The 26,041-nt window shown below is 38.1% G+C and overlaps 1 long non-coding RNA gene across 6 annotated transcripts in view; it reads right to left on the reverse strand.

Moving 5' to 3' along the window:
- Positions 1 to 112: 112 nt before the first annotated feature.
- The window catches only part of LOC128795706 (uncharacterized), a 53,386-nt gene continuing 27,457 nt past the window's right edge, over positions 113 to 26,041 (reverse strand). For 4 of the 6 annotated variants that reach the window (XR_008433619.1, XR_008433615.1, XR_008433618.1 and 1 more), the window contains 5 exons: positions 16,904 to 16,968; positions 3,012 to 3,123; positions 2,393 to 2,487; positions 1,502 to 1,589; positions 113 to 1,073 (listed from right to left, as the gene is read on the reverse strand). This is a non-coding gene — a long non-coding RNA (uncharacterized LOC128795706). Of the gene's footprint in view, positions 1,074 to 1,501; positions 1,590 to 2,392; positions 2,488 to 3,011; positions 3,124 to 4,468; positions 4,667 to 16,903; positions 16,969 to 26,041 lie in introns of all 6 variants that reach the window. The other 2 variants (XR_008433616.1, XR_008433617.1) reach the window with 2 other exon arrangements.

The raw sequence follows: 26,041 nt of genomic DNA on the forward strand, positions 1-26,041 counted from the left end.
TTCAAAAACTGTTAAAATTAAGAACATCATCCCCCATATCACCACTGACTCTTGAGAACTGTAATTCTATTCCATTGCCCTGCCTTGAAAAATCTGACAACCCAGAAACACCTCCTATGGAATTGTGTTTTATTAATTTTATATCCTCTCACCAGTGAAAGAGAAATACAATATAAACCAGCATAACAAATTCTAACATTGCATATTTTTTATGTAGAATAAATCCCTATTTGATTATTCAGAGAGATATATTTGAGGTAAGAATAAAGTTACATCTCAACATTCAAACATGTCCACAAGTAAAGTATGATTGAATAGGAATTGTAATGAACTACAGGAAAAGAGTGGCTGTGCAAATGTTGGGCCAAGAAGATTTCAGGACAGAGCATTGAAACCACAAACTCCTCCCCATTCTTGTAGCTAGTTGCATTAGAGAGTCATTACAGAAACTAGAATAGAAAGCATTTTTGGTTTTCCAGAAGTAATCTTTCCTCAGCAACATTTTTAAGATGAGGAAGGCAGCTGAAAACACAAACTGCAGTTCCTCCTTCACTGGCTGTTTCTTATCCTGTTTCCCCAGGCACAACTGAGACAAGAGACAGTGACTTGAAGTAAATTTTCAAATCATTTGTTACTGCTCCAACACGTTTTTGTTTAAAAAGAGAAAACCACGTGAGAAATTTCATGCACAATTTCCTGATCTTTTTAATTACTTACATCAGTCTTTCCAGCCCTAGTGGGCTTAATTTGGGAAATGTGGGTTGAAAAAAACACTCTCAGAAGCAATAACCTGCTTTTTTTTCCATTCCCCATCTTTAGCTTAAAACAAAGTCTACCTGCAAGAAACCATGCTATCATTGTACAGTTCAAACTTAATTAAAAGAAAGAAGATGAAGAAGAAAGAAGAAGAAGAAGCAGCAACTTCAGTAGTATTAATAGAAGACAACACATGAAAATGGATGTTACTTAATCAGTCAAACTCCAAGTCTTTTCTTCAGCTTCTCTTAAATCTTTGGCCTTCATAGGATGGTTGAAATTCAAAATCAGGTCACAAAGCAGTAGCTGGCTTTCCACTGAAAGACAAAGGGCAGTGTACCAGCATGGTATTTCTTGAACGACAGTGAATGGTAATCTACAGACAGCATTGTTTTAGTGTTCAACTCACTCAAAAGGTTGAAGGGTTGCCTTGTTTCACTTGCCTCAAGATGGTTAAATTCAGTTGGTGTTAGCATGTTAGTAATATTTGCATTAGAAGACTCTGAGTGTTCCTAGAAAGGAATGACTGACCACCTAGCAGGTGTTTCCCACGGTTAACTAACATCATTCTATTGCTCTCTAGCTACTGTTCCATTAATTTTTCAAAAGACAAGAGCAAAGCTATTGCTTCATTACATTAAAACCCAGTTGTCTAACACAGAAAACCAGGCCATTCCAACTGCAGACTCTTAGAAGAATGTCTTACACACTTTTTTGTTTAACTGGATGATGAAGTCAGAATTACCATTTATTTTCTTCAATTCATTGGACATTGTGTCAGCATTTTTAATTGCAGCCTCAAGGTTAAACTGTCCATCAGAATTTTTGATCACCTGTATGAAATAGGAACAAAACATGACTGGCAGGGTATATATGATTAATAAACTCCTTGATATAGATAATCGTAATACTCATGACATTTTTTCTTTCATTTTCTTAAATAATATTTAACTAAAACTTCCCCCAGTTTATAATTATCCACTTAGACATGGCATATTACAACTATGGAAGGCGAGCACTAAACACTCAGGGCTGGGGTTTTTTTCCTGACACATTTTTCTTATAGAAACAACCACAGTGAAATTAATCATGTTTATGAATTCCTCTCCTCATCATTTTTCATGTTTGTTTTCGACCAAGCTTTTCCGACAGAATCAAAAAATAACCGAGAATAATCATTCAGCCACAAGATGGAGCTACAGTGACAGTAACGTGACCAACACACCTGGTCACTATTAACACTGAGAGTTAATGAACCTGCCAAAACATGCCCAGAAACATTTGTAATTAGTTTATAATCAATATCTGCTCGTCTATTTTAGAAATCATATTCCCTGCCTTTAACATTTAATTAAAAACCAATCGAAATCTACACACAATTAAGACTATTAACTATTTGAAATGAAGTATAATCTGAAATTTCAAATGTGTACTACGCTCCTCTTAAGGAATTTTTTTCCTTATGAAAAAATTCAAAGAGAAGTGCACATAGCACAGTTTCTGTCCTAGTTATAAGCTCTCTACTTATCATTCAGAAATTCTAAAATCTGGAAAAGCTCTGGGTGATTCATAAATAGTGTTCCTTATGTAGAAAATCTCAGCACATTAAGAAGCACAACCAAAAAAATTAACATACATTTAACATAGATTCTTTGTCTGAGTCTCTTTTCCCTTCAGTCAGTGGCTTTATGTTGAGTTCATCAATCATGGCTGAGGCTTCTAAAAAGACAACTCCCAAATTATTAAGGATTAGTAAGTATAAAATATATAAATGTAAATATCTCACATAAAATATATAACATTTTAAAATATAACAGCTAGACATTCGTTTCATTAGTGTTATTTGAAAGTAGAATCTAAGAGCTCAAACAGTTTTAATTCTTCTGAGAAGACTCAAAAGCTTGGATTTTATTTGTTTTATTTTCTTTTAGGGGCAGCGTTTCAGAATTTTTTCAGGAGTTCAAGGTGGAATTACTAACAGTGAGTAAGTGTATGAGTAATGGTGATGAAGAATTCCTCTAACATATTCCTGTACTTTTTTAACTGAAAATTTTCTGAGAGAGCTAAAAAGGCATTGCAATTGCTTTCTAACACCAATTTATGGAAGGAAAATCTAAAGCACACACAAAAGAGTGTTGACTGTGTATGGTGGTGCATCTTCCCCGGGCCACACTACGATCTGAGGCTTTTCAAGAGACTCTAAAACACTCTTTTGGCACTGTCTGCTGGTCAGTAACAGAGCTGAGACTGAATACCAGATCCCCGGGCTTGTTCTTCCCCCATTCTTCCTGCTCGTCTCTCCTTACACGTCAGGACACCTTTGGGCAAGCTGAAGTGTGTGACACTCACTGGAAAGCTGTTTCAACCCTAAAAAAGGGGGAGAAAAAGGGAGAGGAGGGTTATTTCACCCTGGGGTGTGTTTTCAGAAGGGGTGCAATGACACAAGGCAGAAGGTGCTCAGCTCTGGGGCAGTGTGTCTCCCTTTGAGTGCCCCCCAAAGGCCTCAGGGAGGGCACAGCTCCTTTGGGCTCCTGTGGGTCACTGCCCTGCACAGGGTGAAGCTCCTGCACAGGAGCCAGTCCCCCAAAACTCCAAAATGAGCTGAAATATGCTTTATGTTGGAAGGCACCATAGAGGTAATCTGGTTCTGCCCCCCCTGCCATGGGCGGGGACACCTTCCACTAGTCCAGGTTGCTCCAAGCCCTGTCCAAGCTGGCCTGGAGCACTTGCAGGCAGCAGGAGCACAGCCTTTCCCCAGCAGTGAGCACATGCTGCTAGCACAGCCAGGATGAGCTGGTCCCTCCCTGCAGCAGGAGGATGTGCAGACCCCCAGGGGTAGCCCCTCAGCAAGGAAAGCCCCATGGTGTGTCCTTCTCTCAGCACACGAGAGGTCAGTGGGTTGCAAGAGTCCTGGGGGAGTCACAATTTTAGGAGTGGATGGTAAAAAGCAATTGCATATGTTGCAAAAGCTGAAGAAGAAATGGAGAAGAGAGGACTGAGGTGTCAGCAGGGGGTGGTGGATGGGTAATGAATTTCCTGCTGGCTTTTGAGGCCCTGCCTGTGGAGAGTTTATTGCATGTGCAGCAAGTAATTAATAAACAGTGAGTTCCTTTTGGTCATCAATTCAAGTTCACATGGAGTGAAGTAAGTTACACTATATGAGCAAAGCTTACTAATGAGCCTAAATTTAAAGAAGACAAGAGAGGCACTTTGCTAGACAGATTTATCCATTTAGACCATGCTCTGTGTTAATTTAGCAATGACCACTGCCCTCACAAGCACACACATGACTTGAGTTGGAATCAACAAAACCTGCTAACTAATGGGCTTGGGAACTGCTTATTTCTTCCCCAGTCTGTGCTGCAGTACTTAAAGCCAGGGACACCAAGCAGGGGAATGGCTGTCAGCACTTTTCTTTAATTTACTGGAACCACTTTTCCTGCTGCTCAGCATTCATCTGTATTTTGAACTCATTGTTTGGCACCAGTGGAGAAGGAATAACCAGCACCTCTGAGGAGAGTGGAATTACTTGGATGTGCAGTAGAAAACAGATGGACAGGGTGTGCTTGGGATGTGCTTTCATGATATTTCTTCTTTAAAACAAAGCATTCTAAATGTATTGGTTTATGACTGAATTGGAACTCAGAACAGCATTTTCTGGTATGGCACAATTATATTATGATTCAAAGAGAAAACATGATATGCTGCTTACATTGTGGGGCTTTCTGGAGATGAGAAATGCAGAGCAGGAAACCCTTCACACATGCACTAATTCCTGTACTACAGCCTTTCAGTTTACAACCTCTTGCCAGCTCCCCAGTGCAAACAAGTTAACTGTGCCCTTTCTGTGGCCTCTAAGGAAAAAGTCCAGCTGAAGCTGCTGATTTTGCTAGTAGAATACAAAATAGAGCTGTGTACAAAAGAACATACAAGGTGACTTTATATCTCCTCTAAATACAAAAGAAGCTACAAAAGTTTATATAAATATAGATACAAAAAAGCAAAATGATATCCTAGCAAGGTCCTGAAAATATTTGTGTCAGTAGAAGGAGCAGTTATTTCCTTCACTAACTTGTATAGCAGAATGCTTCAACTGATAAACCCTCTTTCTGTCAGTTTACTTTCTACATTTGGATGTTTTTTCAACATCGTATAAATAATCATTCCCATTGCACTTACATTTTTCTGTAAACTAAGAGTGTAAGGAAAAATAGGTTATTGTAATGACCAGAAAAATTAGATTCAAAATATGTACAATAAACTGAGTTGCCAGAACTAACTGGACAAACCAAATAGAGTGGTTCTTAAAGGCAGGGCCTTTCTAAAATAATCTTCAACAATGTGAGATATTAACCAATAAGGTGACCAATGGTGCAGGAGAATTGACTGTATGCGGCATTAAAAAAAAAAAAAAAAGGAGAGTAAGAGATATTTAATTTCTACACCTGAATTTACTTGGAACAGAAACACTTTCTGGATTTTCTTTATAAGGCAATATTTCAAACTGAAACACTGAAATTACAGGTTTAAAATAATAAGTTATACCCCTGTGAGGAGCATTCTCGTAGGTGTTGCTGGCAATTTCACATCAGCATTTCAGTTTATGAGCTGCAGTTTGCTCTTTGCCTGAAGTAAACCCACAGGTTTATGTGCAAAGAGACCCAGAGCTGAAGCTCTTTAATCACAGGCTCGTCTGGCCATGGGTGGGACTTTACACACAAAACCCCTCTGTCCCCAGAGGCTTTTGGAGAACACATTCACTTGTGAAGCTGTTCAGACACTTTTATGAATCCCTGATAAAGACAGAATTACTACCAAACCAGTTCTCTAAGGAGGGGAAAAGATCAGGAAGACTAGAAATATATTTCAGGATGCAGAATTAGGTTTATGATGAGAATGATGCAGCTATAACAGGCAGATCATTCTCCAGCATTGCCTTCTTCACCTCTGCTGTAAAATTACCCTAAGCATGACTTCAGACAAAATAAAGCAGTTAAATACATAACCACTGGATAGGAGAGTTTGAAAACAAAAGATGTACGAAATTATTTTCTTGTGTAGTAAGAGATGAATTAGAAAGAGAGAAATCACGATCTTGTATCTTACAGTTACAAAGATGTTTTAAAGAAATTGTTCCAGTGGGAAGTAGAAAAAAGTGTATTGACTTCAAAATAATATTTTAGTGAGCAGAGTAATGAACATTTAGAGAGACTGTCTTTTAAGGAAGTCATATTTATGCCACTGCAGTAACAGATGAGACAAAAGGAAATCACAGTGTCACCAAGGTTGAAAGAGACCTTTAGGTTCATCTAATCCTGCCATCTACCACCATAATCATCCTTAAACCATATCCCCAAGAGCCTTATAAAGTTTTACTGAAAATATTACCATTTTCTGTTACTGTGAAGGCTTTAGCTTTCATAAAAAAATTCCCTAGTGGGTCTAAGACGAGTGTTTAAAGTTTCAATGCATGCTATTAAACTTTCACATGAAAAGCTTTGACAAAAGAGAAACTGATTTTTTATAATCGCCTAAGTATAAAAATTTTTAATCCAGATTGCAAGGAAAGTCAAATAGCAACCAAACCAACACACACAAAATACAATGCAACCTTGACAAATGATAGTGATTTCTGACAAAATACTTTTCATAAGCTTTGGAGCACATGTCAAATTTTAAGTGATGAAAACTGCTAAATGCTGAAGGCCAAGAAAAGCCTGACCAGATCATGGTACAAAGACAGTAAAGCAAAAGCTAGATTTCGTCTTTAAAAGTTACAGTCCAAATATTTGAGGCAAAGAGTGGTAGGTAGAAAAGAGTGCTAAGCAAATGGCCTTGTTTTAAAACATGCTCATGAAATAGGAAGAGTAAACCCTGAGTTAAAATATAGTGGAATAGTATATTTATGCCGTAGTGTAATAGGTGAAACCTGTTATAGGTAATAGGTGAAGTATGATGTTATAGTATATAGGAAATATAATGTTATACTGTAATAGGTGAAACTTGAATTTTCAGCCAGAAAACTTCAAGAAATTATCTAGCACACAATGTTACATGATATAACACATAATACAATTTTCTGAGACTGTTTTCATAATACCCCATTAAGAAAATATTAAAATCAAAAAGTTGCACCTACAGAATGAAAACCACTGCATCCTTTCATAGAAGAAATGTAATTATTTTTGCACAATAAAGAGCACAAGCTTATGCTTTGTAGATAGTCTGGAAAGTGTTCACTTGGTGATCTGGAAAGTTTTTTTATGTGTAGTAATATGTATATAAAATATGTTTAATAGGGTCTGAACTATAGCTTTAAAGTGATCCTGAAATGTAATATTTAAGGTAATTATATGGCCTGTTAAAGATTGGAATATTCAATAACTGAACACAAGTGCAGAACTTATGCTAATACAGATGGAATTTTGTGCTGAAGCTGCTTAGTTGGTATAAATATCTTTTATACAAAAATAAAGGTATATTTGCTGCAGCTCATTCATATATAAAACTTGTGCTGCTTAATTTTTTAGTAAAGTCAGGTAAATAGGTGCAGAGTTTCTTAAAAGATGAACAGTAAGTATCAATTAGGTTCTGGTGGGATAATTGGAACAATTAATCATGAATGCTATTTTTTTGTGGAACTTGGGGAGATTCACAAATATTTTTGCTTTCTTCATAGTCCAAATATCATGGAAAGGTAGAGCTCCTGGTGAAAGCTTGGCATGCAAGCTCTGAGCCACTGGAATTTGGAGGCACGACTGATCTGCCACTGTTTTTTAAAATGAAGTTCAAATACATTCATGAGTTGAGTGGAAGATTTTCAAGAAGCATCTAGAAATTCCTCATGCTTTCTGGATTTCACAAGAGAAATGATTGCTGATGCTATCAAATATTTTCCCAGCTCATCATAAACCACTGAAATGACACAGGGCTTGACAGCAATTGTGAACCTTTACTTGTTCACAAGCAGCTGTCTAGACCAAAGAACTGTGTCTGCTTCTAGTTCTCACATCTGCTTCTCTACAACCTGGCTCACTAGATGCCATTTAAAAAGATTTTGTTCATCCACCCAGGGAATGTAAGTTTATAAAGCAAGGAATTGTGAAATTGTCTCCAGATCCTAAGAAACCACTGAATCCAGTTTGTCTTTTGGAAAGCACTGAGCCCTTTTGACTGAGATGTCATTGCTTAACAGCTCTGTTTTTACAGATGTTTCACCATTGCTCTTTTATCTTCATAGATTTTTATAGCAGTGACATAGTGCCTGAAATACTGCAGAGAGAAATAAGGGAGTGTGCTAATGCCAGTAAGTCAAGTTTATAATTTCTTACGCTGCAACTTAGCTCTTCTTCATTTAAATGAATTTAATACCACCAACTATAATGGTTAGAGACACGATGTAGCTATTACAGCTTCTATTAGCTGCTTCTATTGTAATTATCCACACTATTTTTCATTTGTCAGCTTGCATACATTACTACATGAAATGCCCTATAAACATTAGAGGTACAGAAATGAGAACTGAACAAAAGAATTTAATTCTGCTCAGGGAAATGGTATTATCATTTTGAAATTACAGGTTTGATTACTTTTATTGCTTTATCAGGAGACTTCTTTTTGATTAACTCATGTCCTGGGCAGGATGAGGCACAACAAAACATCCTGAAGCAATTCCTGGCTGATTGAATGGGCATTTCCCTTTAACTAAGGCTTTTTTTTTTTTTTGCAATTTCTTTATTTCATAAATAAAGACTTCACTCTTGCAACACTGTTCTGACTCTATAAATACAACTGTGTCACAAATTCCACCTAACACACTCTCAGTATTACAGTCTCTGCAAGATGGAACTGGAGAGCAACAAGAGAGAAGCCACTAGATGCCCTCGTTCCCACAATCAAAGCGTGTTGGTCAAAGGAAGCACGAAGCAGAACATGCTTGCCCTAAAAGGCTGGTGATTCAGCCCAAATGTGAGAAAAACAAGTATCTAAAAGATGTCAGGTAATTGATGCCACTGCCTTGAAAGCACATTGTGTCAGCTTCCCACCCGGGGATCCTGTGGTCCCGGGCTGTAGCAGGGGGAAGCAGTACAAGCACTCTCAGAGGCTGCTCCCATTCTGTACTGGCAGTGATTGTCCCTGCCAGGGCCACCCTCAGGAGGGGATTCAGGCACATTCAAACTACTCCAAAGGAAGCCTTTTCCTTTCTGCTGCTGACAGTGACAGCTGAGAGGGCTGAACCTCCTCTTACTGAAGTTCACTGGTCTTCAACTCCTGCCTGTGCATTTGCCTTGTGGAAAACCTCATGTTGGCAGGTCCTGGCTGTGTCTGCACAAACCCCACCAGGTGTGCACCTGGATGAGCTGCCATGCTGCACGTGCAGACATTGAAAAGTTGCATTATGTTCTGGATCAAATAAGCAAACTGAAACACTGGAGTATGTTCAGATTCTTTTAGCAGAAGGGAGAATGTGTGAAATCAGTTATTTCAACTGGAATTTAACAGTTTTCCATCTAGGAGCAAGACTGCTCTGAAATAGCTATGACAGAAGTTAATCAGTTTCTAGCTGGAATCATTTTGTGGCAGCTACTTAGCCTCAAAGACTAAGACCTGTCACTGTCCCTGGAGGGATTTAACAGACATAGATGTGACACTTGGGGACACAGTTTAGTGGTGACCTTGGCAGTGCTGGGGGAATGGTTGGACTTGATGATCTTAGACATTATTCCTTCATTAACAATTCTATGATTCTATATTTTCAAAATTGGGAATCGGGCCCTTTTCCCTGTTGCTTCACTAAACTTGATTAATAGCTAAGAAAGTCAATAAAAATAATGCCAAAATTATTCTTCTTTTCAGAGTCTGTCCTGTTCAGATAAATTTTACATACATACCATTGCTTTCACTTTTTATCTAATAAAAATAATTTTAAATGTGCAATGAAACTGAATGAGAAAAAGTAACCAAAAACTCCTCAAAAAGACAAAAATGAGAATTTGGAAGACAGTTCCAGGAATAGGTCTGACAGTTGATAATTTCTCTTGTAAACTCTAAATGGGTGAAAACTCTTATGACATGAATGGTTTCTTTGGAACCACAGAGGAATAATTTTATGACAAATTAGGCACATTTAAATGCAGCAAAATGTCTATAGTTATACATAATCCCCATTTCTGTGCATTCTGATATATTAACAGTGACATTTACCCAGAGAAATATTTCAGAACCCTTTTTTATTGTGCTCATTTTTCAACAAGTTTGGAAGCAGGATAAATCATGGAAAGGATCTGTGTGATATGGTTATCAGACTGATCTGCAGACACACTGGAGCAGCACAAAGAACTGGGAGGTGCTTCCCCTTCCCACAAGTAACACAGGAGCTGGATTTAGTAGTAAATGAAGTCAGTCCTAACATTTTCAAACTGCCTGGACAAGAAATGAATTTCATGTGTGAATTTCATGAAGTGCAATGTGGCTGTCAAGAGTTAATACCAGCTGACAGTGTATTTACCTTACCAATCCAGGCACCTTTTCAGTGCCCTCACCTCCCTGTTTCCCTGCACATGATGGATCTGTGATCCCTCCAGCAGGGTGAGAAACAGATTCCAGACATCACCAGGTACAAGGCAAGGCACGTTTGCCATGCCAGCTGCCTCTCTGCTTTCTGTGCCTATCACAGCTCTGTGCTGGCACCAGTAAACTCACAAAAGGTGTTTTCTGCTGGGGGCACTACACAGCTGACATCAATAAGAGGTTAAATAAAAACTTTTCCTTCAGTTTCAAATCTAGAGCTAATTAATATTTACACACTGTACCTTCTACCCTCATCACAGATAGCCTAAAATCCAGGCTGTCTGGATTTTGTGCAGAATTGCATATTATATAAAAATTTGCAATCAAAAGATCCTATCCCAACCCAGCAGATGCTTTAGTTGGCCCTCAGCAGCAGACAAGATAATTTCCTGGACTTTTATAAACTTATATTGTGAGGCTTTCTTTCCCCTGACATCTCAGGTGCACTTTCTGGAAGTGTGGCAAAATATTTAAATAAAAGGCTGCTCTGTTTGCTGTATTTTGCAGCCTTGCTTCCCAAAATTAGTTTACTCAGTTCTAACCCTGAGCAGCAGCAGGCATGAACTCCCTGACAGGGACAGCAGCAGGCATGACTCCCTGTCAGCTTTGCTGAGGGCACATCCCAAAGCAGTGGATGTGGAGCAGTGCACCCCAAACATTTGCAGATGCAGGCACTCTGATGTGGCTGCAAGGACTGAAATTACCTTGCCAAAGTTACCTCCTTTTCTGCCTCGCTCCCACTGAAGGTGCAGAAATATCCCTGCAGCAAGGAGCTCTGGGTTCAGCCAGAGACAACACGTTTACAAAGTGCAAGATTAGGCTCTGTACACACTAAGAAAATAAAAATGGCCTGTTGAAAGTGGAGCTTTACAAGCTAATTTAATAGGTTATTTTTGTTCCTACCTTCCTCAAGAACCTGAAGAATTTGATATAGAATAGTTGGTTTAACTTTGGAGAATTCATGCACATTCACAGATAACATTACTTGACAGGTATTACACCAATTTCCTAATCCTTTCCCACTATTCCTCTGCACAGTCCTCAGAAGGAGCGAAATAAAGCAGGATTATTTCTTAAGGCTTAATACTGCTTAATATATCCATTGACATGCTTAATATATCTGGGACATGTAAATCACTATAAATTTCCTTCCAAAGTTAAATGAGATACACTGAAATAAAGTAAAACGGAAATGGTAAAAATGTTCTGACATCAATTACCAATTTATGCATAATAGTGCAGGATTTTGTTGCTGACAATTGTAATAGATAGCTCTAAATAAGGAATTTGAAATCTAAATCTATGAAATTGAAAACTCCTTTACCTGTGTAAATCTTCCTTTTCTGAGTGCACTTGTCTCAATATTTTATTCACAAAACCCCTCCTGTAATTTTCTTTTGAATTAACATTCCTTGAAGATATTTACTTTGAATTTACACTCTTGCAATGGAGATGATAAGGAAAAAGAGCAGCTACAAAATAAACTGTTCACTGCTGGTCAGGCTTCTTGTTCATGGTTGCAATGAAACTGCAGATTTTTGTAACACAACAGAGGTTACTGTGCCTCAGAAAGAGACCTAGAGGGATCCTAAGGAGCTGTCTTTGAACTAAACCCATGAGAGCACAAAAATGTTATTCTATTAGAAGTACAAAATTTTTCTTAGTGAAGATTTGAATGCAGCCAAAAGTTTGGCATTAAAGGGTTAAAGCACAGCGTTATTTCAGCAACTGAACAGTAAAAATCTCTGTGTGGCTCTAAAATTAAGGAAGAATAAGGAGAATAGGGAGAATAAGATCACAGAATAAAAGGGATCTGTTTAATAATGACTTTGGTCTGGTACATATCCCTTAGTAATTTACATAAGTGACTTTTACACTTTATCATCTGATCATAACTTGGGGTCTTTGGTATCTTGGTTGATACCAACAACTGATCACTGAACTTTAGCATCACTTTGGTCTTGCTGCTCTGTTCTCATCCTGACCCCACCTTAGCATTTAAAAGAAGCAATGGGGCTCCACTGAAACTCACGAGAGCATTATTTTCTGGAGAAATGATGACATTTTACTGCCCAAGCTTTTTATGACACCTAGGTTATATTGCTTCTGTGCCTGCTTTTTATAGCTTTCTCCTCTAGCAAGAACTTGTGGTGTAAATGTGTAAGAAATGTTTATAAAGAATCACAAAGAGAGGAATCTGGATGTGTAAAATCCTACTCTGACTTACTTAAATCATCATATCTCATCAGGGGAACGTGCATTATGTACATGTAACAAATCCTAGCCTCTCTTGCAAATCAACATTTGGTGAAGCAAAAATTCATCAGTTCTCTGATATTTAGTGTTTTATAAGCTACTCATTGGGTCTACTCTCAGGAAGGCCATCTTTTAACTGTTACAGGTTTGGTTTTGATTACTGTACCACTGAAAAATAAAAGTACCACACAAAAATTCACAAATATATGTATGCAGTCATTCCAAAATAAGAAGGTCAAAATACTTCATGTAAAGTTGTTTTATTACCTTTTTCTTATCAATTTCTCTGACACCAAGGCCTATCAGCTGTTGAACATTACTGGACAGCCTGGCCTGGTCACTTTTTGAAAAAGCTGCCAGAAGCAACTTTCATGTCATTGTTCATTAACGCTGATCACATTAGCAAGGATTTATTGGCAACTGCTGGTGTAATAAAATACATTTTAAATGCTTTGGGTGTAGAGTCTACTGTGCCTAACCATGCTGGCATTGCTCACTTTTGAAAAGTGTTGCATGATTTACCACTTAGCTTAGGCACTCTTCTTTGATTAAATCCCTCTTTCCTTGCTGCTGGGAAGCAGAATTGGCAGCAACAAAGCATCTTTAATATTCTATGTAGCACACCTCTAGAGGTCTTTGAATACGTAAGTTCAAATTTTGGTTTAAAAGCTCCCTAAATTTGATTTGACTTGGCTGCAAATAGGCAACATGAAAATGAGCAAGTAAAATATTACTGCTGGTGCAGAAAAGAATTTAAATTTCCACCTACTGAAGCACTTCAGTCTAAGGTGAAGCTCAGTTGTGAGTCACTGGAGCATTCCCTCCTCATCCCTGTAGAGCTGCTCGATTAATGAGTCTGTCACAGGTAACCCTGGGGCTACGGGACACAGCAGCTGGGAAGTGACATAAAGTCACTTTAAATAGAGCTCTGTACACCTGTCAGATGGTTAAAATTTTTGGACAGTGCAAACAGTTCATGATGTGAAGGACAGCCTGGTTAATAGGCCTAGGAACAAGCCATTCAATTGCTTTCAGAAGGAATCAAATCTGAGTGACGTGTAATTATTAACAATTAACAGTTCCAGTGCTCCTATTGGTTTGTCTGAGCCTTGATGGTGTCACCAGTAAATGGAAGCACTTTGGACCAGATTGTTTAAGTGTTCACTGGACTGCATTCACTCCACTTTCATGAGGATAGCTGTGTAAACAGTGAGATTTTGGACTTTTCCAAGACTAGGAAGGGAAAAAGAAAAGCTTTGGTCATTAAAATGACAGATTTCCCAAGCAGGCAGTTAGAAGAATGAAAAGCAGGGCACATTTCATAACAACCCATATGCAAACAAAACACTTTGTCTCAAAAATTGGTGACTACTGAAACCAATGTGTGGACATTTTTCCAAATTGGAGTATGTGCTGCAAGGAGAGCAACACCATTGACCTTAAGAAACTTTGAGGTGGAGCAGGGCTGTTAGCAGGAGCATACCAGTAAAATGCTGTTGAGGAGCTGAAGTCTTATCTCACATTTCCCCCACCTTATATTATCTCCAGGATTGTGGCTAGTACAGTCAGACCTAGGCTACTGACTGTGTTTTTTTCCAGATTAACACCCTCCTGAGAACTTAGAGTGAATCACAGAATGGTTTGGGTTGGAAGGGACCTTAAAGATCATCTTGTTCCACGCCCCTACCATGGGCAGGGAGACCTTCCACTGTCGCAGGCTGCTCCAAGTCCTGTCCAGCCTGGCCTTGGGCACTTCCAGGGATCCAGGGGCAGCCACAGCTGCTCTGGGCAACTTGTGTCAGGTCCTCACCACCCTCAGAGGGAAAAATTTATTTCTCAAACTTCAGAAGTTTCTGGAAAATGTGGTTATTTTATTTTTCTGCTACAATTTCTTCCTTACCTTATGATGTTTCCTGGCTGGTTTTCCTACGGTTTTTGTAATAATATTTGTAAGGAAGCACTTGATAAGGACTGACTTCTCTGTCTTACTTAATGAATTTGAGAATTTGGGGTATGCTCTGAAGAATAGATGAATATTTTAAACTAACCAGAGCAGAACTTCAGTAGTTACACACAGCAGAATTCAGAGATACTTGCCCAGACATCAGCTGGGAAACAAATCATGACCTTACTTCTTCAAGAATTTACAATATTGGAATTGTTCTAGGCGTTTTGCTTTTGAAATGAGGAAGATGCAATAATTCAACAACTGTCCTCTTGCCTCTGTCAGTCTGAGCAGATTGTTTAGGACCAGGCAGTCGTGTGACCCTTTGCAATGACAATGCAGAAGCAGTGTCAGACAGTTTCTTTGCCACAGCTTCTAACACACCTGGCTGCAGAGCTCTCCCCTCCCCACTCTGACTTTGCTGTGATGATGAAATACCACCAGGACTTAGCCAGCTGGATCCCATAAGATTTCTTTGCTGCTTACTCTGCCAACACTTTGACAAGCTGGGATAGGAAAAAAGGCCATGTCTTGGATGAATACAATTTCTTCTTCAGATTTCATTATGGTTCATTTCCTTCTGCTGTAACCTTGTGGTGTGGTCACAGGTCAAGTGACAACAGGGCAAAATTGAAGGACTGCAGAGGAAGTGGCTTTTAAATCTTTTCAAATAGTCACAATTTCATAGGGCTCAGCCTGTAAGATAGAGTGGGTGAGGAAGAAGAAGATTGTGGCTGCTTCATGAAAGAGAAAAGAATATATTTATGAGATTTTTTTTTTGTTTGTTTCTCTCTTCTCTATTCTTAGAATTATAGGAGGCTTATTCTGATTTCTGACACCCTCACCATTTGGGATGTTCACATAAGGAACTTCTATTCACTGTAGCAGGAACCTTTCATACTCTGCACTCAGGAAGTTCTTCCATGGCTCCAAGGTTACAGCAGCCTTTGCAGGCTGATTCTGAGGTGTGTTCTGATCCAGGGTGCACTGCAGAAGTACCATCACAAACCAGTTTAAGGGGATGCTGGTAATGTGATTAAGGCACAGTAAGTGGGTGGCTGTTACATTGATTTTTCTTCAACCATTTCAATTTCAAGGAACACATGAAAGAGAATGCTAATTTTGTTGTTGCTGTTGTTTACTTTTATAGCTTTCTGTACTATATAAACTCAAAGGAATGAAAATGTGCTGTATACTTTTCTCATGCTCAACTCTATCAAATCCCAGAGGATGTTTAAAAGAAGACTTCAGAAATTGCAGGGTGGTATCTGTTGTTTCTCAACTATTTCTTCATCTCATATGCTCAGAGACATAACCTGATGTGCATTTGTGAGCTCTCACTCATCAGGAGTTATCACTGCAGCTCAGTTGCTACCTGTGCCTCCTCAGGAAGACTATATTTTTTTTCATTGCAAATGGATTGCCTGGGATAAATACCTGACTCTTAGTTTGTAGGCAGGGAAGGTCAATAACAACCTTTATACCTTTATGGAATCTCTCCATAAAAGGTGACAATAAATAACAGTTTAACCTCTAATCTATATTAACAGACTACCTTTATTTATTGTTTGACTTGCACAGAGACAGAGACAGGTAATCCAAAAGGAGCAGTCACAATAGCAAGTAATGACCTTCTTTTACAAGAATGAGCAAAACCCATTTCACTTCAGCATCATGCACGGGGCTATTTTGCAAAGAAACACTGTGTGTTAGTTGTTGAAACTTTTTCATGCATTCCCCGAAACAAACTACACTATTCTGAATATTTTCTTCTCTGTGCAGTAAATAAAGTCTTTCGTGTTGACAATGCTAATATTATATTTTAAAATATATTTGCATTTGTGTTTTTTGTCATTTTTTATTGCATTTTATAAATCCCAGAGCAAAGACCCACTAAGCTCACTGAGAAAGCCTCGTTTCTTGGGATAGCATCATGCAGTGACACAGGTGATCAGGTGGGATTTCAGTGGGGGTTACTGGCTGGGTCTGTGGGGACTTTATTTCAACCAGAATCGTGGATAGAGCTTGGAGTACAAGTCAGGAAGGTTAATTTTAAGTGGCTTTTAAAATTGAATGCTTTCATATGAATGATTTTTGAGGGTAGATATTCACAATACAAAATAATCTTAATATATTTTAGTCCAATTAGTTTGTTAAACTATTAGATAATTGTGGGAAAGCTGGGAAGGCGGAGCAAGAAAATAATTTTATCAGTACTTGTAATTCTGGGATATAACAAGGCCATTATGGCATTTTGGGGTAGAATAAGAAATTACTAGTAAACATTATTTTTAAGTTATGCACATGTTGTGTTCTATCTCATAAATATTTTCTAATGGATGAACAAATACATATAATTAAGTTGTTTTTACTTACATTTATGTTTCAGTAATGCACACGACAGGTACCTGGAAAATGCTCTTCAACCTTAAGTTACGTACCTGGAAATAAGAAGGTAATTTTTAGTTACAGGAAAATATCTGCTCGCTATTTAATTTGTTCCTAAATTACATCCTCTTGGTTTAAGAACACCTTAAAAGATCATTCAATTCATTTTTTAGTCTCTTTTCTCACTAAGTGAAAAAATCGATTTCGAGATGATTTTTAAAGATTTTTTTCTTCCTCTTACTACTTTATGAAGCCGTTTGTAACATCAAATGGCAAAAACCTCTCACATGAGGAAACTGAGGTGGCAGGTGAAGGATTATTAGAGTTGTAATTATGTGAGAGGGGTTTTTGAAAGCACTGAGTGCAACTGAATGTAAATTCTGGGACAGTTTGCCTCATCTTAGTGTAGGAAATAGGAAAAGGAAGCTGCAACAGTTCTGAGAACAGAAGATTTTAATTTTCTTTTCAATTACTGAAGGAGTTTGATACCAGTTCTGTAAACGTACAGAGCATGTTTTTTTGACTTATTCTGATTAATAAGAAATTGCAACAGACCTGCTCAGCACTGTGGGAAAGGTCAGTGGCAATTTTTGAAAAGAAGGCCTTGGAAACACATTGGCCTTCCAAAATACAGTCGTGCAAAACTGCCAGTCTTATTTTCCTCCATTTTTGGCTTTGCACTTCGGCTTTCTGATTCTCCTGTTTTCATCATGTGCAGTATTGTGTGGATCCATTCTAATAAATTCCGTTACTTGGAACAATGAGGTTGAGCATGATTCAAATCCTGAACTGAATGCAAATCTAGCAGCAGAAAAATGGATTTAGTGGTATGATAGGATTTGCAATATAAATATATTGCATTAAATACAAAGTTTAATTAAATAAATGAATATTGTAATACAGGACTGCCATTCAAGCTAGCATTGTATCTGTGACTAATTAAACATGTGCACTGTGAGAACAGTGTGGAGATCACATGCTGGTGCCTTTGGAAGCAACATACAATATATATTTTTGCTTAATTTTGGACAAATGGTCAATCTCTGCAGAAGAGAGATGTCCTTTTTTCAGAGTCAGCAATGCTGGTTTTGATGCCGCAAATATTTAACTTTGTGACTGAAATTGTGAAGTCTTTCTCCTGAACAGATTTACCGCAGGACTATTGCATTATTTCTTTGAACTTCAAAACAGAAGAAGAACAGATTTCAAATCATATCAGCAGCCAGATAAGTACAATCTTAATTGCAATATCGATATGGAACAACTTTAAAGCTTTATGGCTGTATAGTCCTTTGTGCTAATGTGGATCAGAGTAACACACAAAGGAGTTGGGCTACAAACCCAGGGCAATATTCCTATATTTCTGCTTGTTAATGATTCCTAGTTGCAGGGGGGAAAAAAGGATGCTGCTATTTTCCTATTCTTTTAATGGGGAAAGGGCTTTTTTTTTGGTTGGTTTTGTTGTTCGTTTGGATTTTTTGTCTGTTTGGGTTTTTTGTCTTTTGTGAGAAATACTACTTTGTACATACACAAGGGAATTCAAATAATTAATTGATGCTTAGAAACACAGAAGACCATTGTGATTTTTTTTCACTGCAAGTAAATAAATCCCATAGATACAGAAGATGTACCCCTGAGGAAACAAGTGTCCCATTTTCATTATGTCGAACAACTTTCTGGACAAGTTGACAACATTTGCCAAACAAGATTTTAGCAATAGAATGCTTTAAAAGGCATTTTATAAGGTTATACAATTCAAATTATTTACTCTTAAGTGAAGTATTTGTAGCAACTAGGGAGTAAGGGAAGAGGAGGGAAATGTTTCTTCTGTATGAATCCCTTTGTTTCACTGCTGACCAAGGGAAGCGAGTGCAGGCAGATTTGAATTGCTGTGATTGCACACAAACAGCACCTGCCTCCATTTGCCACAGCCATACGAGAATTGGAGACAAAAATATAATTGCTCAACATTTCCAGAATCCATAACAACAGGTCATGACTAAATACTGCTCTCCTCTAATTTAAACTCAGGGAGAGCCATCCACATACTTGGATTTAAGTGCAAATTCAAACCTTTGAATTTAGCTTGCCTTTCTTCTAAGTAATTCTGGCAAATGTATTTTCTTTAATGCTTCTTCTCAAGTAGAAATAGACACTGAAATCAAAACTGACTCATGGAGTCCTAGGGTAGGCAGGATTTTACTTACAACACTTTAAAATTACTTGGAAAACAGTGACATTTCCAAAAGTGCTGAAGAATTCTGCTGCAGGATATAGAAGTAACTATCTTGCTTTTAGCTCATCTGTCTTTCAAATATATTTATCTGAAACTTTGGACAAATTTGCAGCCCCTAAGATAGACAAAATACTGATAACTGTCAAGGATTAAGTCATGCAAAACTAGACATGATTTTCTTTGAAGGTCATCAAAATTTTAATGTTGCAGATAAATAATATGACCCATTTCTTTATTTGAAATTAATTATAATATTTAACATATTCAGCATACACCACTAGAAAAGGTCATCGGCTCTTTGGGTAGATGGGGTTCTCCTGTAACCCAAGAAATGCTAATAATGCTGATCCTAAAAAGAAATAGTTTCAAAAATGACACAATTGAAATTTGAAAATAAATGTGTTCAGGTTTCCACTTATATGCTGCAGTAGTTCCTAATCATGTAACAGTGTCACTTCTGCACACAAGCCATCAATTGGTTTTTTTCTGACCTGAGCCTTCACACAAAGTATTAATTTACTCTGCAGCATAATGGAACCAGTTCTGCTGTCACCACAGAGAGCTGCTGTGCACTGCATCAGAAAGAGAGATGACAGAAATTCCAGCAGCAGCAGAATTTAAATGTCTCGCCTGTAATTTTGTTCAGTAGCATCTTTGTACATCTGACATGTGAAATATGTCTTTAGCTTATGACACAACAAATGACATTTGATTTGCTAAGAAGGCTTAGCAAGGGAAAGGCATATTAAAAATGTCACTTGTGTTACCACAGAGGCGTCCTCTGAAAATGAGCCTAAATATATATGGAATATTTTAATACTTAGAAATTTTTCCAAAAATACCATTAAACAATCCCAGTTTTTCCCTTTTGGAATGCAGGCAAGTGGTCTGACCTAGTTTTACGCATTTATTTCTCCACTATTTTTTTACCTCAGCCTTCCCAATTCAATAGATTTGGAAAATGCCAAAACATGAACTGAGCTCTGAGAAGACAATGAAAAGCACAGCAAAACCTGAGCACATTTCTATCCCATTTCAGAGAGTACTAAGTCAAGTGTGTTTTGAACTTCCAAAAGTTAAACATCCTGTGGCATAGGAGAACCTATTTAAATATCAAAGACTAGTTTTGCTGAATTAAAAACATAAACATAGTTGTTTAGAAAGACAAAAAGGTATATTTTTTTCATTTATCAATGTGATAATAAGATTTCCTTAAAAACAGATGAACTTCAAATGTCCTTATTAGCATGCTGGTATTTTCCAGTACTTGTATTTGCTGGCAACCTTTTTGTCCTCCCAGGAGAGAACACTTGTACTTATTTACACAAAATAAGGACGCTTCACTTTGTAAGTTTAATATTTTGGGCAAGCAGTAATATACCAGTCTGTTAGCCAGTCTTAGCAGGAAATAGTCCTAGTGCTGATCACAATGAGATGACTCGTGGTCTCAGCTCATTTTGAGAAGTTTAGTAAACATGTTATCTCTAGCACAGGGCTGATGTAATGTTTATAAGTTCAGTCTGTCCTGTTTTGCCATTGCTGGTGATACTCTTGTTACCAAAACAGCCTAAAAGTCTTTTCTTCATCATAACCTTCTGAAGGTCACATACAGATGATGTTTCATCATGATTAATATTTGAAACACATTTTTAGAGTGAAATCCCCCATGCTGTCAAAACACCTCCCTGAATTTAAAACTTTAGCTCTTACTTATGATAAAGCTTGAACAACTTGATACTGCAGAAAGCTTTTAACTCATCATCTGATCTGTAAGTAAAATCCATTTTGTCTAAATAATGAATATATCAAGTCATATGATGGGTTATCTATATGACTGCAAGTATTTCCTTAACATTCTAGTTAGATGAGCATCTATATTTGTTAACATAAAGGATCAATACATGTCCTTCAAGACACTTGAGCTAAGGCTGACATAATCACAGAGGAAAAACTCTACGTATAAATTAGAAGGCAAGAGAAAAAACTATGCAGCCTGATTAACCTGTTTTGTCAGGGTTTGTTAATACTCTTTTACACTCAATACATTTTCCATTTCAAACTGTCTTTAGAGTGCTTAAACTGTGACTATGATCCTGTCACACACACTTAATTTCTAGGCTTGTAGCCTATCAGTTTAACTGAACTCAGTGTAATCCTGACACTCCAGGCTGCAGTGATTCCACCACCTCTGTACTGACAAGGGGGTCTCTGCTCATGTGTCACCATCTGGGACCTGACGAAAAATGCTGCAATGGAAAATCAACCCAGCTCCTCAGTCCTCAGCTGAGCTGTGTCAGGGGGTTTTGTTTGTAGCAATGTTCCTTTAATCCTTCTTCACCTCAAGTAAGAAATTATAACTGAATGTGCACAACAGGAAGATCTGATGGATAGGGAAGTACAATTTTTAGTAATTTTCAGAATAAACCAACACTTTCAAATTTCTCAGCATTATACATGTATAGAATATTTATTGTATGGAAGCTCACTACTGCTCTCATGCCTCAGTGCAGCAGGGATAAGTAAGAAGTCATAGGGCAAATATTGTCTCCAAGATCTCAGCAACTTCTCTAATTACCTCCATAGATGGAGACTTCTTTCCAAGACAGACTTTCTTGGATTGTGCAAATGTTTTGGGTTTTTTCCTACCTATTGCCTGTGATTAAGGTCCTCAGGAACCTCCTTCAATACTTCACTAGGAAGGTCCCCATGAGAGCTTAAGGGAGAGCATCCAACACCTGTTATTTGCTATGTACACCATCTTTTATCATTTTTTGCCTCAGCTGCTACAAATGTTGGGGTTCCAGGTCTATGTCCAAACCAACAGAACTTAGCTCTGTGTCTGCTATCTGAAAGGGTCAGAGTTGTGCCACTTCAGAAGCACTGAATATGCAGTAAGAGAATGAGACCAAGTAAACATAATGCTCTATTGCCAAGAAAAAGAAACTGAGATGACAAATTGTATAATTTACTATTACTAATTATACTTATCTAACTATTACTGTACCAGCAAAATATATCTTCTCTTAAAGCCATAGTTGCATAAGAAGTTTCAGTAATGCAATACTAGCTGCTTTCAAGCCTGCAATGTCTACAGACATTTCTAGCAATTAGATCACCCAAATATGTGACAAACCCAGATAATCTGCTAAAGTCACATTACATTTTACATCTTTGCAGAACTAGCACTGAAAATTAGAATTTTGCTTTTACAGAATCACTAGATAACATTTCTGCAAAAACATATTTGACTCTGTTAAAATCAAATCTCTTTTTGTTTACTCTTATCAAATTCTGTGACAGAAACAACTGGTTACTAGTTAATAAAGCAACAATACTGCATATTATTTGATTCCTATTCTGATAGGTTTCTCTAGTTTAGATATAAAAATGCAAGCATAGAAAGAGATCTTAGATCCTCACTCTGTCATACAAGTGTGAATATACAAGTTTTTGATTAAATTGTACTTTAGTCAGAACTTTTTTTAACAATAAAATTTTGCTTTCCATCTTGTTCAGTCTCAGCTCAGGAAAAGGAGTGTCCTGACAATGTCCATGTGCCCACTCTGAACCAGCAGTAAGTGTTATTACTGAAGGTCATTTCCTGCTTCTTCACAGTTTGGTACCAACCCAGACCAACCTTGTTTAGCCTGAAATCAGACAGTGCTAGAGTTCAGGATCATATGGCTTCAAGCAAAATGAATGGACAGTCATTAAGCTGACTGTTTTGTGTAATTGCAGGTTAAAAAGAATCATCATAAGTAAAACAGCTCAGTTTGCAGATGTAGCACACAAATGTAGCACACAAATAAACAGATACTCTACAGCTCCTCCTCAATCTGTGCTTCGGCTCACACGGGACATGTTTCACCAGGATATCAGCAGATATTGAAATTCAGTGTGCATGAGCAACGTTCCCATTGAATGTTAATTTGTCAAGACAGAAAAACCAGGTGCTTTCTATGAACTTCTGAAAACTGATAAAGCTCATATGAAAAGTGTCTGAATCTCAACAGCACCTCTACAACAGCTTTTGCATGTGAGGTGTCTGAGCAAATTTTCCCTTGGTGTCCACAGAAAATCTGAAAAGCACTGCTCTACACTGCTCCACAGATTATAAAAAAAATTCCAGCAAGAGTACACTTGGCTTACAAAGTCACACATCAACATGTCTGCGTACACATTGTCTCAAAGAAATCTCTGGAAAACTCAGCTGCTCCTGAGATATAAAATATAGAACAGATAATTTAAAAAATGCCTGTTTGTTACCAGTTGTCATCATGTCCCCAGTTCTGAGAGTCCCCACAGAAGTTTTGCTTATTTCTTCATGGAAAGGGCTGTTGAGCCCTGGCACAAGCTGCCCAGGGCAGTGCTGGAGTCCCCTTTTATGGAAGCATTTAACAGGCATGTGGATGTGGCACTTGGGAACATGATTTAGTGGTGGCCTTGCCAGTGCTGGGTTAATGGCTGGACTCAGTGATGTTGGAGGTCTTTTCCAACATAAAGTATCCTATGATTCTTTTTATCTATTGCTCCCCTCTCTAGTAAACAGACCTTTAAAGATGGAATATATGAGAGCAACATCACAGGAGTGATGGGCAGCAGCTGAACACAATTCTCTATTCAGTATTTATTTTACTATAATTATGCACCAATATCCTAAGGCACAAGGACATATGTTAATATTTTCAAGTTGCAGGTCTCTAAGAAGTTTGGAACAACACAAGTGAAAAGATCCTTCCATCTTAGTGAGCAAAAGTTGAAAGGCAGGAAAGTTGCTGAGGAGTCACATGGCCTTGAGAAACAAGGCAAAGCTATTCTGCAATAGGGAAAGGAAAAGAGGTTGAACTCAGTTAAGTTCTTGCCACAAAAAAAGAAAAAAATTATGTTTGTGAAAAATAACAGTGTCAGTAAACAGGATTAATTTTCAAGAAGAAGCTTATGCTTTTTGTTCCAGCAGACCTGCTTTTAAAACTATTTTAAAATACATTATTCCATACTTGAAATCAAACTCAGTCAAGCTGTTGAGGTCTTTTGGGTTTGTATTTTTTTGGTGGGGCTTTTCTCTAGCTGAAGTCCTTATCAGGTATAGGCTGATCTATAGGGAACAAGCATTTGATCATTTAAAGTAAATGTTCAGCTTTCTATCAGACAATCAATGAAAAGGGGAGTTCATTTTCACACTCCGTTATAAACACTTCTAGTTCATTTTTTACTTGGATTTTTGCTTATATTTAGTGGTGTTTACTCATTCCATGTGCCTATTTTTATAGAAGGAAAACAAGAATACTTGAAAATCTGTATAAGGAAGTACAGTACCGGGGGCCTGGAAATTATGCATACAAAAAGATAGGCCAAGGAGTATTTCTAGCTACTCTTGAAAAAAATAAATACGTGGGCCATTGCCTATTTTATAGGAATTTTAGAAAGTACCAGAAAAGGACATTGGTTTATTTGGTATATGATATTAAGAATACATTTTCCTCCTATATTTAGTAACACTACTCCCTGCAATGGGGATGGTTTTGAGATTCATTGGCATTAGCCATTCCATGGACATTTGCTCAGTGAAGTACAATTCCCAGTTTCCAGTCAAGGCAGACAGACTGGAGATCCCTTCAGGAGCCCACGACTCCTGTCAGAGCAGCTGGAATGGAAAGTTCTCCTGCAAAGGGAGCCCTGACTGTGGCATTGCTATGCCAGGTGCCAGTCACTCTGACCTCACTGCCAGCCAGGAGCTCTCTGCCAACCTTGGCACCGGTGGGACAGAAGCTTCACCAGCTCTGGAGCCACTCCTGACTGCACAGCTGGGGCTTGAAACTGACCCTTGAGGACAGGCAGCAAATATTCTAAAACTACATGAAAAAAATGGAAATCTTTGCCTCTGGTCCAGTCAGTAGAAGCTCTGTTAAACTTTCTAGCACCAGAAATCACTCCCAGCACACTTCTGCTTCTCTAGGATCCCCTTGGAATAGCACAGACATGGGGAGCAGAAGGAGAGAGGACAGATGGCTAAAATGTCTTCTCATATCCTGTAAATCCAAGCCTTACAGTGGCACAACACCACATGAGGCCTAACCAGCTCCTTCTTCTTTTGTTCCAGTCTGTTTGTCTCTGATGAACACACTGTAGTTTAAATTGATTCCCAGAACAATGAATGAACAATGAGCAATTAGTCAACCTACTTCACCTAGCCGTATTCCCACCACTGTCCATCTGGTCTCATGCTAAACAATCCATTTAAGAGGGACTCTTGCACACAGCCACTCCAGTAACTTTCCTTTTTGATGTTACCTCCCTCCCCAACTATCAGAGGCAATTTCTGTCAGTGTCTCCCTCCTCTGTGCTTATACTTTGCATGTCCTTCACAGCACTTGTTCTAACCACCTGCATTCCTACCTTGCCAACACAGACACATGCAGTTCTCTTAAAGCAAACATTTCAAATGAGACACTGCAGATGGGAGAAATCACGAGGCAGCCAGAGCTCTGCAGTACAGGTTGGATCAGTCACTGTGTACTCACCACTCTGGAGCGGAAGGACCATGACTGTGTCATGCAAGACATCTGGTCAATACCAGAGCACTGGAAGCAGGATTCTTCCCATTCTGCAAATTAAATCTCTTTTCAAATCTAAACAGACCGATGTTTTTAAGAAAACAACTCTATTTCTACTCCTAGCCATTGGCTCCTCTGCACATAATACTCTAAATCTTTTGTGGAGTTAGGGTTGAGTAATTAAGTCATTTGCAAGGACTTGCATGGCCAATTCCTTTTGGAACATCCCAAACACAAAGATGGCTTTGAAATGCTCATGTCTAAGCTGCTTATTTCCATAAGAAACAAATTTTCATTAAAAAGTTATTTTCTTTCCAGTAACTGCATAAAACCCCC

The sequence above is a fragment of the Vidua chalybeata genome, chromosome 15 (genome assembly GCF_026979565.1).
Source record: "Vidua chalybeata isolate OUT-0048 chromosome 15, bVidCha1 merged haplotype, whole genome shotgun sequence".
NCBI classification, from domain to species: Eukaryota; Metazoa; Chordata; class Aves; order Passeriformes; family Viduidae; genus Vidua; species Vidua chalybeata.